Here is a 10000-nt window from a genome sequence, read left to right on the forward strand (position 1 = left end):
GAACAATCGAGAGCTGCTGGTTAGAAACTGACCAGAAATGATTTTATCCAGTCGTGTCGCATAAATGCGTAACGCAGGTGAGATATCGGCCGCTACGCCATCCCTGAGGCCCCGCCCACCCTGTGACAGGTGTAACAAAGCAACATCAGGCTGTTCGTTTCATCCGGCCTGGAGAGGACGAGGACCGAAGCCATTGTTTCATTGTTGTTCTTAATAACGGTGTTATTTACAGTGATCGAGTCTGAGACGCTGTGTGCACGTATGTAAGGGCGGGTCTAATGATGAACACCGCCGCTGTGTGCTGACCAGGCTCAGGCGCTCGCCGTCTGCCGTCGCAACAGTTAACGGTTCAGTCGGTCATTTTTCAGCTTATTTCATAGAAAAAATGATGTTTAATCATAAATGGATGTATTTGATATTTCACACCCCGTCAAACAGTTTCTGTTTGTAGTTTCACCTCAACATCTGTACAGGAACTCATCTGGTTAAGTTATTGGGGGCGTGGCCTCTGTGACTGACAGGTGGCTGTAGCTGCTAGGCTAACCTGGACGTCTGCAACACGTTTGTGCTGTTGGAGCCTTTTTAATGACATCATGTGACCAATAACACGGCTGCTGTGAGGTTACCGTGCTAACAGAGCAAACAAGAAGGCGGAGCTCCAAGTTTGGTGCACAGTGAGAGTCTAGGATTTTGATTGGACGTTGCTGAGCACTAATGAGCAGGTATCTGTGTAATTATATGGTAAAGGCGCTCCACCCTGTCGTTACCAATATAGTCACAAAAATACCGTCAAACCAGTGGCTACATCCGTCTTTTATGTACAGTCTATAACGTGGCGAGTGATTAACGTCGTTCGTTTGAGAAGTTCTCAGTTATTAAATAGCAAAACCTGCAGAGCTGAGGTATTAATATTCACCAACATGTACAAACACAGAATAAACTCAGCCAGAGAAAAAACACATCAATATGAAACTATGACATTAAACTGTGAATAACAGCAAAAATGAAAAACAGGATAAATCCTTTCTAGGAGGCTTAAACAAAAAGCTGAACAACCTAAATAACTCAGCGAGAGTCTGAGTGTTCATCCACGGCGTGTTTCCTGTCTCACCGCCCAGCTGCTTTCAGAGGGAGCTTCTCGCTGTCGCTGGTTTCACGCTGATCCAAAGGTCACGTGTGAAGTGCTGCTCAGCCTCTTCCTCGCGGCTCCCCTGACCTCCATCGCGCCTTATCCTCTCACCATCTGCCCCGCTCTCTGGTGTATGCTGTCCACTAAAGTACGATCGCCATGGAAACATGCAAGAAAAAGTCCCCCCGGCGCTCTGTAAGTGCACAGCGCACTCATATATATCCTTATATTTATTTATATATTTATATAAGAGCAGCAACGCTTTCCTCACAAACCGTTTCCAGGCTCTACGAAGCAGCTCCGACACTCCGACAGTGAACCTGACAATAAAGGTACGGAGGGCTGAAGCTGCCCCCCCCAAATAATAAAATAAAGTGTGTAAGATTCAGTTTGACCTAAAGGGATGTTTCTATTAATTACATTAAAGTTGTGTTCATTGCATTTATGTATGCTAACATTTATCTTTGCATTGTTTTCCTTTTTTAACGCCCTAAGATTCAAAAATGTCAGAATTATTTTATAAATGTTCATTTTTCACTGAGTTCAGTCTTTCCTTTGTTTTCCTCCTGACTGACCAAAGGAGCAGCCTGTGATTTAAAACATGAGACTGAGGGCAGCAGGAGCACTCCTACTAATATTACATCTATATATTTATATTAAAAAAATTAAATAAAGTGAATACATGTAGAGCTGAAGCCTCAGTGTCCTGTCAGTGTGGATCACGCTGCAGTTCCAGCCTCTGCCTGTAGGTGGCAGGATTGTCTCACAGTGGCTGTCACAGCTGATTTGTGAGTGTGCACAGTGTTGGTGTGTGTGTTTGTTTCAGAGTAAAGGTCAGTGTGCCACAGAGATGAAGCTTCCTGCTTTGTGTTTGTTCAGAAATATGAAGATTATTATTAAAACAGGCTCCGAGCAGCTGGAGAGTAACTTGAACATGTTCCACTGTGTCCACCGAACACGCTGATTTCATGTCTGTTGTCATGTTTTTGGCTGTTCTGAAGAACCTTTAAGCTCCATAAATGGCTTGTATCCAGTTAACAGTGTTTTTAATTATTTATTATTATTGTTTAAATTTTAAAAACCTGTTTCTTCCTGCTGCTCATTTTTGGTTATTGTGACGTAGAGGAGACGATTCTGGCAGCAGAGGAGCCGTGGGTGACCAAACCTGCATAAACAATAATATATATATATTATATATATATATATATATATATATATATATATATATATATATATATATATAGTGTGTATGTGTGTGTGTGTGTGTGTGTGTAGTGTGTGTTATATATATACACCACAATATATATATATATATATATATATATATATATATATATATATATATATATATATATATATATATATACACGGAGGTTCGCCTCCGTGTAGTCACCTTGATTCGCGTTACACCTGCGTGTCAGTGAGTTTAGTTTGTCACTGTTGAGCCTCCGTACTGGACCACAGAAACTGCGTGTCTTCTGCTCCACGCAGCATTTCTTTATTTCACGGACATTAACGTGAATATTTTAGTCTTTCCTCAGCCTGACACAGATGTGTCCTCATGTTAGAGATTACGTTTTGCCCTGAACGGTCTGAGGCTGTGGAGGAGTCCGCAGACCTCCTCCTGACCTCCGGCCTCCTGCTCAGAGTCCCGGTGCCGGTTCTGGATCGTCGGCGGGGAGAAAAACAAAGGATGGACGGAGAGAGGAGCGGACGGATCTCCATTGTTAGGACGGATTTGGTCTCTCTCCCTCGCTCTCTGCTGTGACGTAACCGCGCGTGGCCCCGCCCACTCCGCTGCCTCGGTGAGTCTTGAGGATCCCGCTGTGCGCTCTCACTCCTCCCGGTGCAGTAGTGCATGTGACAGAGCTGCAGGCGGAGGAAGAACCGGAGACAGAAGCCCGAGAGCCGGCGGAGGAGGACGTTCCCGGGGCGCAGGAGAGAAGGTGAGCGGGCTGCAGGTGTTTGTTTACGAGCCGCGGATTACTCCGGTCCCGGTTAGCGGTCTGAACCCGGGATGCTCCCCGGGACTGCGCGGAGCGTCCTGCGGCAGGAGGGGGGGTCGGTGATATTCCCGGTGCCACGCACGTGCAGCCGGTGACCGCGCACACGCTCCCGTGCGCGTGTGTTTACGTCTGTGCGGAATGACCGAGCACCCGCACACGGTGACTAACGGTGAGTGACGCGTGTCAGCGGAGCGTCGATGTGTCGATCACGCGTGAATGAAAGCCTCAGAATCCTCGTGAGCGCGGACTCTCATGGTCACCTGCTTTGCTACAAAACGTTAAAATAAATGAATTATCTGATCGATCGATCGATGATAGTGAGCACTGACCGGGCTTCAGTCTGCTGGCTTCCATGATGACGGGCAGGTTTGAGGTTGTGGGACGGTTTCCTGGCGTGTCACGTGGTATAACCTTTACCTTACAGCAGGGGCGTGTCCACAGGGGCTAAGCCCCCCCCACAGAGGTGCTGGTGTTTATGATCGGGTTGTATTTGAGCCTGCAGGTGTTTCACAGCTCGCTGAGCTCGGCGTCCTGCTCTGTGGTCGTTTATGAGTGCAGAGAAATCTTAAACAGCTCAACTTGTCACATGATGGTCGACGGTGAAGCGTCTAAACCGTCGACCCTCTGCTGACGAACACGATGCGAGGGCGTGGGTTTGAAGGAGTGGCGAGGCAGTAAATTTTCATCTTATCTAACACAGCAGCACAACAGTTAGCTGATAGCAGGGCTGTGATTGGCTGGTTTTAAATCATGGAAGCGTTCCTGCGCTCTGCTTTGACCGTGCTGATCCTCCACGCACACAGTTTGATGTTGCTGTGCAAATATTTCACTGATGTTTTATAATAGCTTGAAAGCATCCGAGCGCACAGGTGAAACATGCACCTGCACAGCTCTAACCAATCACATGGCTGCATGGAAACTGCAAACTTCAAACACGTGCGGTTAACATCTTATTAGTGGCGGTGACATCACTGCTGTCCTCACAGCAGAAGGACAGTCCAAAATATTCTGTCCCTTGACGACATGCTTCTTCTTCTTCCTGGTCAGAGTTCCTTCCCACTGTTGCCACGCGCTCGCTCACAGGCGCTCGCCTTTCTCTGGGTTACTGTTCGGTCGTTAGCTTGCAGCACCTCGAGGCGACTGCGTTGTGATTTGAGACTATGTAAATAAATCTGAATATCATTTTCAGGACAGAGTGGGTCCGAGCACATCCTGCTGCTTCGCTGCGATGTGTGTGCATCGTGTTTAATATTTGTGCACCTGTACTCTGTCGGTGTTTTCGTCTAACGTCTCGCACAGATACAGAAAAAACGTTGAATACGTTTAAATCTGCAACACGCTGGGACTCGCCAAACGGGCATGTCCCCACCTGTGATCACGCTCACATGCTCAGTGTGGGCGTGTCTCTGTGACGAAGACATAAAGCCACGCCCTGCTGCTCACACAGAGACCGCCTCTCTCTGCGTTTCCACTCTTCTTCTTCCACGGTTCTAGTTTCTCTACTTTCAAAGACAAGACGAGACTTTCCTTCAGAGGTTGGAGGTCACGGCTGGATCGTTGATTCAGAGCCGCAGCCCTCGAGCTGATAAGAGTTCGCCGCCTTGCTCAAGAGCCCTTCAGCAGCAGGGTGGGAGGCTCTCTGAGAGCGAGGCTCCTCCAGCTGAAGGACGGGCTCTTTAAACTCTGCCTCCGGCCTCGAGTGGACTCCACGCTCCTCGTCGGCTCTTCGTGTTCCTGATGACATGTCGGTCAGAGCGAATCAGCACATGTCACGGTCACAAGGACGGATCACACAGATGCTGATGGGAGATTAGAAGATGGGAGTCCTTCTTCTTTGACGCTGCAGCTCAGAAACACCATTCAGATGGAATCAGCTGGTAGCGTCACGATCAGCTGTTGGACTGACCGACAGCCGCCTGAATCCATGGTGATGTCACAGCGTAGCTGTTGTGTCTACAACACATGACAGCCACGAGCTATGACCAGTTATTAATCATTAGTTGATTTATTCTGCAGGCGTGAGCACCTGTGCAGGGAGAAATGATGGCAGGACGCCACGATGGCGCTGGACGAGCCTATATTTTTAAAAGCTCTTTTTAACCTGGAAATGATGAGATGAAAAAGATTCCTGGAGGAGGACGGCACGGAGAAAACACCGAAGCAGAGTCGTAACTCCTGCAGGCCGCAGCGCTCTTTTTCCCAATGTTTGGGATGGGCGGGGATACCGAAGACGGTAACATCCCAAACTATTGTTTCTAGCCAATCAGAGCAGACCAAGGTCTATATAAATGAAAATAAAGTAGAGGCGGGATCTGACCCGGGCCTGGTGAGCGTGAGCTTTCAGGTATGTGATGGGTCTCCATGACAACCGGAGTCCAGCTGTGCTGACACAGGCTCATAAATGCACGTGGCCGTGACGCAGCGACGTGTACGTTTCAGGGTGTTCCTGTAAAATCAAACGTCCCGCCCTCGCCGTGAAGGCAGACCTGATGAATCGCTGCAGGAGTCTGAATCCACACAAACACAGGAAACGCATCACACCCCCACAAGTCCAGATGCTAAACAAGCAATAACAGAAATCTACTGTCATCCTATTTGACAGGAAGATGTAAGTGTGTGCCGCGGGGCGGGGCTGTCCTCGGCTCCTCCTCCTCGTCATGTCCATTTTCTGCTAGGGGACAGGAGGACGGGAGGAGCCTTCCCAGGGTAAGTCCTTGTGTGAAGGCCTGATTAGATCCAAAATAACTGCACTTTTCCTTTGACCTGGCCATGAGCACAGCAGGAGGGCCGGGGGGGGGGCAGCCTGCCTGCTAATCCCCTTTTCCTCTTCATCCTCTTCCTCTCCCTTCTGGCTGGGCTGGGTCTATTTCTGGAGTCTGTGGTGCATCGTGGAAATGCTCTGAGCTCAGGAGAGATCGAGGTCTGCTCGCTGAGCATCTTTGAACAGCCAGAACAGAACATCGTGACCTCGTAGGGTCTTCACCCCCCTGTGAAGCGCCTAATGGTCACTGTTGTTGTGATTTTAAGCTGAGGCTACGTCCACACGTACACGGGTATTTTTGAAAACAGAGATTTTTCGTTTTCATTTTTTTAAATCCCGTCCACATGTAAACGCTAAAAATGAAATGTTGGCCAATCAGAAGTCTAGAAGCCTGGCAGGGAAAGACTAAACAGGGTTTTGTACCCTCACAAAACATGAAGTACTTCTGAAAGTTTGTGTTTTTCTGGAAAGGCAGATAATTCTGTGTTACTTCTCAGGTGCCTTCATCATTTCCAACGTTAATAACTTAAGACAGTAGTTTGGACTCACAACTTAGGAATGAACAAAGTGCATACAGCATGCATAAATTTAAACTAAAAAGTTAATCTATTCAAAAACGACGCAGGGATTTGGGTTGTGTCTGTTGAATGAAAGCTCACTCTGACGCCTCTGTCTGTGTAAATGGAGGGACAGTAGGTGTGTAAAAACTGCAGACAGTCAGATTAACAGCAACAGTGTTTTGTCTCGATCCACCATTGTAGAAATCTCATGTAAACAATAACGTGGCGCACAGCGTGACGTCAAAAACGGCGCACACCTTTGAGGTTGCGTGAATATATCTGTTTTCCTCGTCCACACGTAAACGCAAAAACTGAGTTTTCAAAAATCTCAGTTTTCAGTGATGGAAAAAGGTGCAAACACATAGAAAAATCTGTGTTTTCAAAAATACATGTGAGCGTAGCCTAAAGCTGAACTGACAGATGTAAGCGCTGTGACATCATCGCTAAACTCACAACATCAGTCGTCGTCATCTTTTTTTTTAAAAAGTGAACGAATTTAAATGAGCATCCTTAATTATCAGTCACTCAGATACAGATCCCTGTTCTGCCTTTTACAAGTTACACTGGATTATACAGCTTTACAGACTGACCTAGAGCTCCCTCTAGTGGCTGCTTTGTAATATTGTTTTGAGAAAAATAGAGGAAAACCCAAGATGGCTGAACGTGGCCATTGTTTCCAGCTGATATGGACCTTAAAATGTTGCTTTATCCATAAGTGAGCGCGATGATAAAATAATGATTGTCTCTTTGTTTTGTTTATACTTGGTTTGATTATTTGTACGTTTAACTGAGTATGAACGTTTTATCTCGTTAGCTTGCAGTAAGCGTGAAACAAGCTAGTTAGTGATGTTAGTTAGCTAATACGATATTTTGTATGTTTTCAGTTTTACGATGGTCAGAGGCCGTTCTTCGATAAATCATCGTTATCTCGCTGGTTGGTGAAAGCTAGGAAACTTAGCACATACTGTGCACTCACTGCTGCCTCCGCTGGACGGCAGAGGAACTGCAGGTTGACAAAGTCTGACTAATGAAACGATTGTTCCTTTCAGTCAGACGTCTGTGTTTCCTCCGAAATCACATTCGTGCGCTCTGATCAGCTTGAGGACGAGGCGTCCTCCTGTGGCGGTTCACAGTGACGGAGGTGGTGAGTTTTTAGAAATGAGTAACTTCTGGTTGCTGAGTATCACCACTGAGTATCACTCCATGGCAACATGTTCAGCGGACATGTTGCCATGGAGACCGAGCACTGCGTCAGTTCACTAGAGTCTCTGGAAGTAGTCACGACCTTTAAGCTGTGTCCACGTGATGGCGCCACGACCACGGAAAGTCAATGACTAACAAACATCACAGTGGGCGGGGCCCAAAATAAACTTTGAACCTACCGTTTGAATTGACCACCAATGAGAGCGCAGCCCACTGCTGATTGACATGAGTGGGTAGTAAGTAAGGGTTACCTAGGCAACCAATACCTGGAACATCTGCTAGTGACCAATGAGCAGCGACTTTGCAGAAATCTGTTTTCTACTTTTTAAAGGTCCCTGTCATCGCCGAGCGAAGAGACGTCACGTTGAACGAGCGTGAGAATCCAGCACTTGCTGGTCATGTGACATGTTGGCTCCACCCATGGGTCTGCGTGAGGATAAACACGGGGATGCTTCTCGTCTCCTGCTCGCTCCCGGGCTCCTTCAGTTCTTGTTTGTTTAGTAGCAGCTTGACCCTTCAGGCGGGCGTGGGCGGCGGGGGGTGTAAGAGGCGGAGCTCTTTGTGTGCAGTGTTTGCAGGGTTAAAGTCTGCTCAGAGTTTCAGGTGGAAACCAAGGAGACAAGCTGAAGCTGAAGCCGACGCTTCAGTTCTGCCTGTCGTCATGATGGTGTCTGTGAAATCAGAGCTCCGCCCACAGCACCTCCTGCTCATAGGCCTCAGGTGAAGCATCATTTAGTGGAAAGAGGAACAGAGAGGTTCCTGTGAGAACCTGCCATAAATGTTGAAGCTAGTTTCTTCTGACGTATGTCTCAGACGCCGCCGTGATACGAGTGTCCTTCCTGTCCTCCTCTTCCTCTGTTCATGGCACAGACTGCTTCTTCCAAACATCCTTATTTTAATAAAAATGAATATTTCTGTTAATAAAAACATCAGAAGCTAAAGTTTGCCTCCTCATTGAGATGCCGGGACGATCCCATTGGATGCTGCATCCAGGATTAAGGCGTTCCCATTTACTCGGTGTGCCACAGGTGTCCCGACGGCGTCGGTGCAGCTGCATCATCTCTTACCTGCTTTATACATGTTAGAGCTGCTGGCTGTGAGTCTGCCCTGACCAACACTGTCACATGTTCACTTAAATGGTCTTTGGTGACCGGCGAGGGTTCGAGTCCGTCCCCGTTTATAATTGGAATACCCGAGCAGAAGAAGACGTGGCTCAAAGCCGCCGCGCCGTCACATGCCGCAAGAGGCTGGCGGTGGTGTCGCGTCCCGTTTGGACCTTTGTGTTTGTAGCCTGGTTACAGTGAGCTCGTCCACAACAGGAACCTGCACAAAACAGCTGATTTACCAGAAAGCCCCGCCTCCAGCATCACACGTGTCCGTCTCTGTGGTCACACAGGAAGTGCTGCCATGTGATTACCTGAGATCTGCGTGGCCAGCGCCGCCTGCCGCCATGCTCCTGACTGTGGTTGGTTCTCAGCTGCTGGAACTGCAGAGTTCCTCCAGAGAGGCTCTGGGTTGTGTGCAGGTCCTGCTAGTAGAGACAGTGTGCTGAAGCTGCTGCTGCTCATAGTGTGTGTGTGTGTGTGCGTGTGTGTGCGCGCGTGTGCGTGTGTGTGTGTGCGCTCAGGTACAGTCTCTGACTCTGCAGCTGGTCCTAATGTTTCGGCTGTGTTCCCTCCCCTTTGACTCGGTGCAGCGTCTGGTTGGTTAATGAGGTTGTCGGTGTGATGTTTGTGCTGACTGGCGGTGAAACTAGCCTGATCCATCGGTGACCTTTGACCTGAGTAATCCGTGCTGTGGGGCTTGGACGGCCCCCTGCAGAAGATCGGGGTTAATCTGCGAGCGCGGGACAGATCTGGGCCGCCTGGACTAGGCCGGCTTAGATCATCATTACCGGGCCTCAGCTCGCTGGATCGTTTCCTGATTGGCAGAGAGAGCGGAGCGCTCGGGTCTCTGGTTGGTGTCTCACCCCCTCTGCAGCGCCGTAGAAGAATTAGTGCTGTGTTATTAGCTGTTTACAGCAGCTCTGATGAGGCTCGCCGCTCAGCAGCGTTGGGATGAACTCGATGGCTTTTTGTCCGCCGCTCTGCGTCTTAGTGCTGCGGGATGATGGCGAGTAGGACAGGACGGAGGACAGGACACAGGACGGAGGACAGGACGGAGGGCTGCTTTTGTGTTTGAAGTAGTTTTTTCTGCTGCTTTAACAAAGATTATGATATTTTATTTAGTGCGCAGATCAGTGTTTTCCCGACGCTCAGCCGTGACGCTCACGTGGAACCGTGGATCGCTTAATCGCGGCGTCGGTGTTTGACCTTCATGAATGCTTCTCTTCTGTTCCAGG

The 10000-nt window shown here is 48.5% G+C and overlaps 1 protein-coding gene across 2 annotated transcripts in view; it reads left to right on the top strand.

Annotated features, from left to right (window-relative positions):
• The window catches only part of LOC120728103 (nucleolar protein 4-like), an 87395-nt gene that overhangs the window by 10414 nt on the left and 66981 nt on the right, over positions 1–10000 (top strand). Inside the window, exon 1 of one of the 2 annotated variants that reach the window (XM_040022818.1) lies at positions 2515–3075. The exons of the other annotated variant lie outside the window; for it this stretch is intronic. The gene's annotated coding sequence lies outside the window, so the exon portion shown is untranslated. Of the gene's footprint in view, positions 1–2514; positions 3076–10000 lie in introns of those variants that run through there. 2 annotated transcript variants of the gene reach the window in all.

Source organism: Simochromis diagramma, unplaced genomic scaffold, assembly GCF_900408965.1.
Source record: "Simochromis diagramma unplaced genomic scaffold, fSimDia1.1 OVJJ01000308.1, whole genome shotgun sequence".
In the NCBI taxonomy this organism is placed as follows: Eukaryota; Metazoa; Chordata; class Actinopteri; order Cichliformes; family Cichlidae; genus Simochromis; species Simochromis diagramma.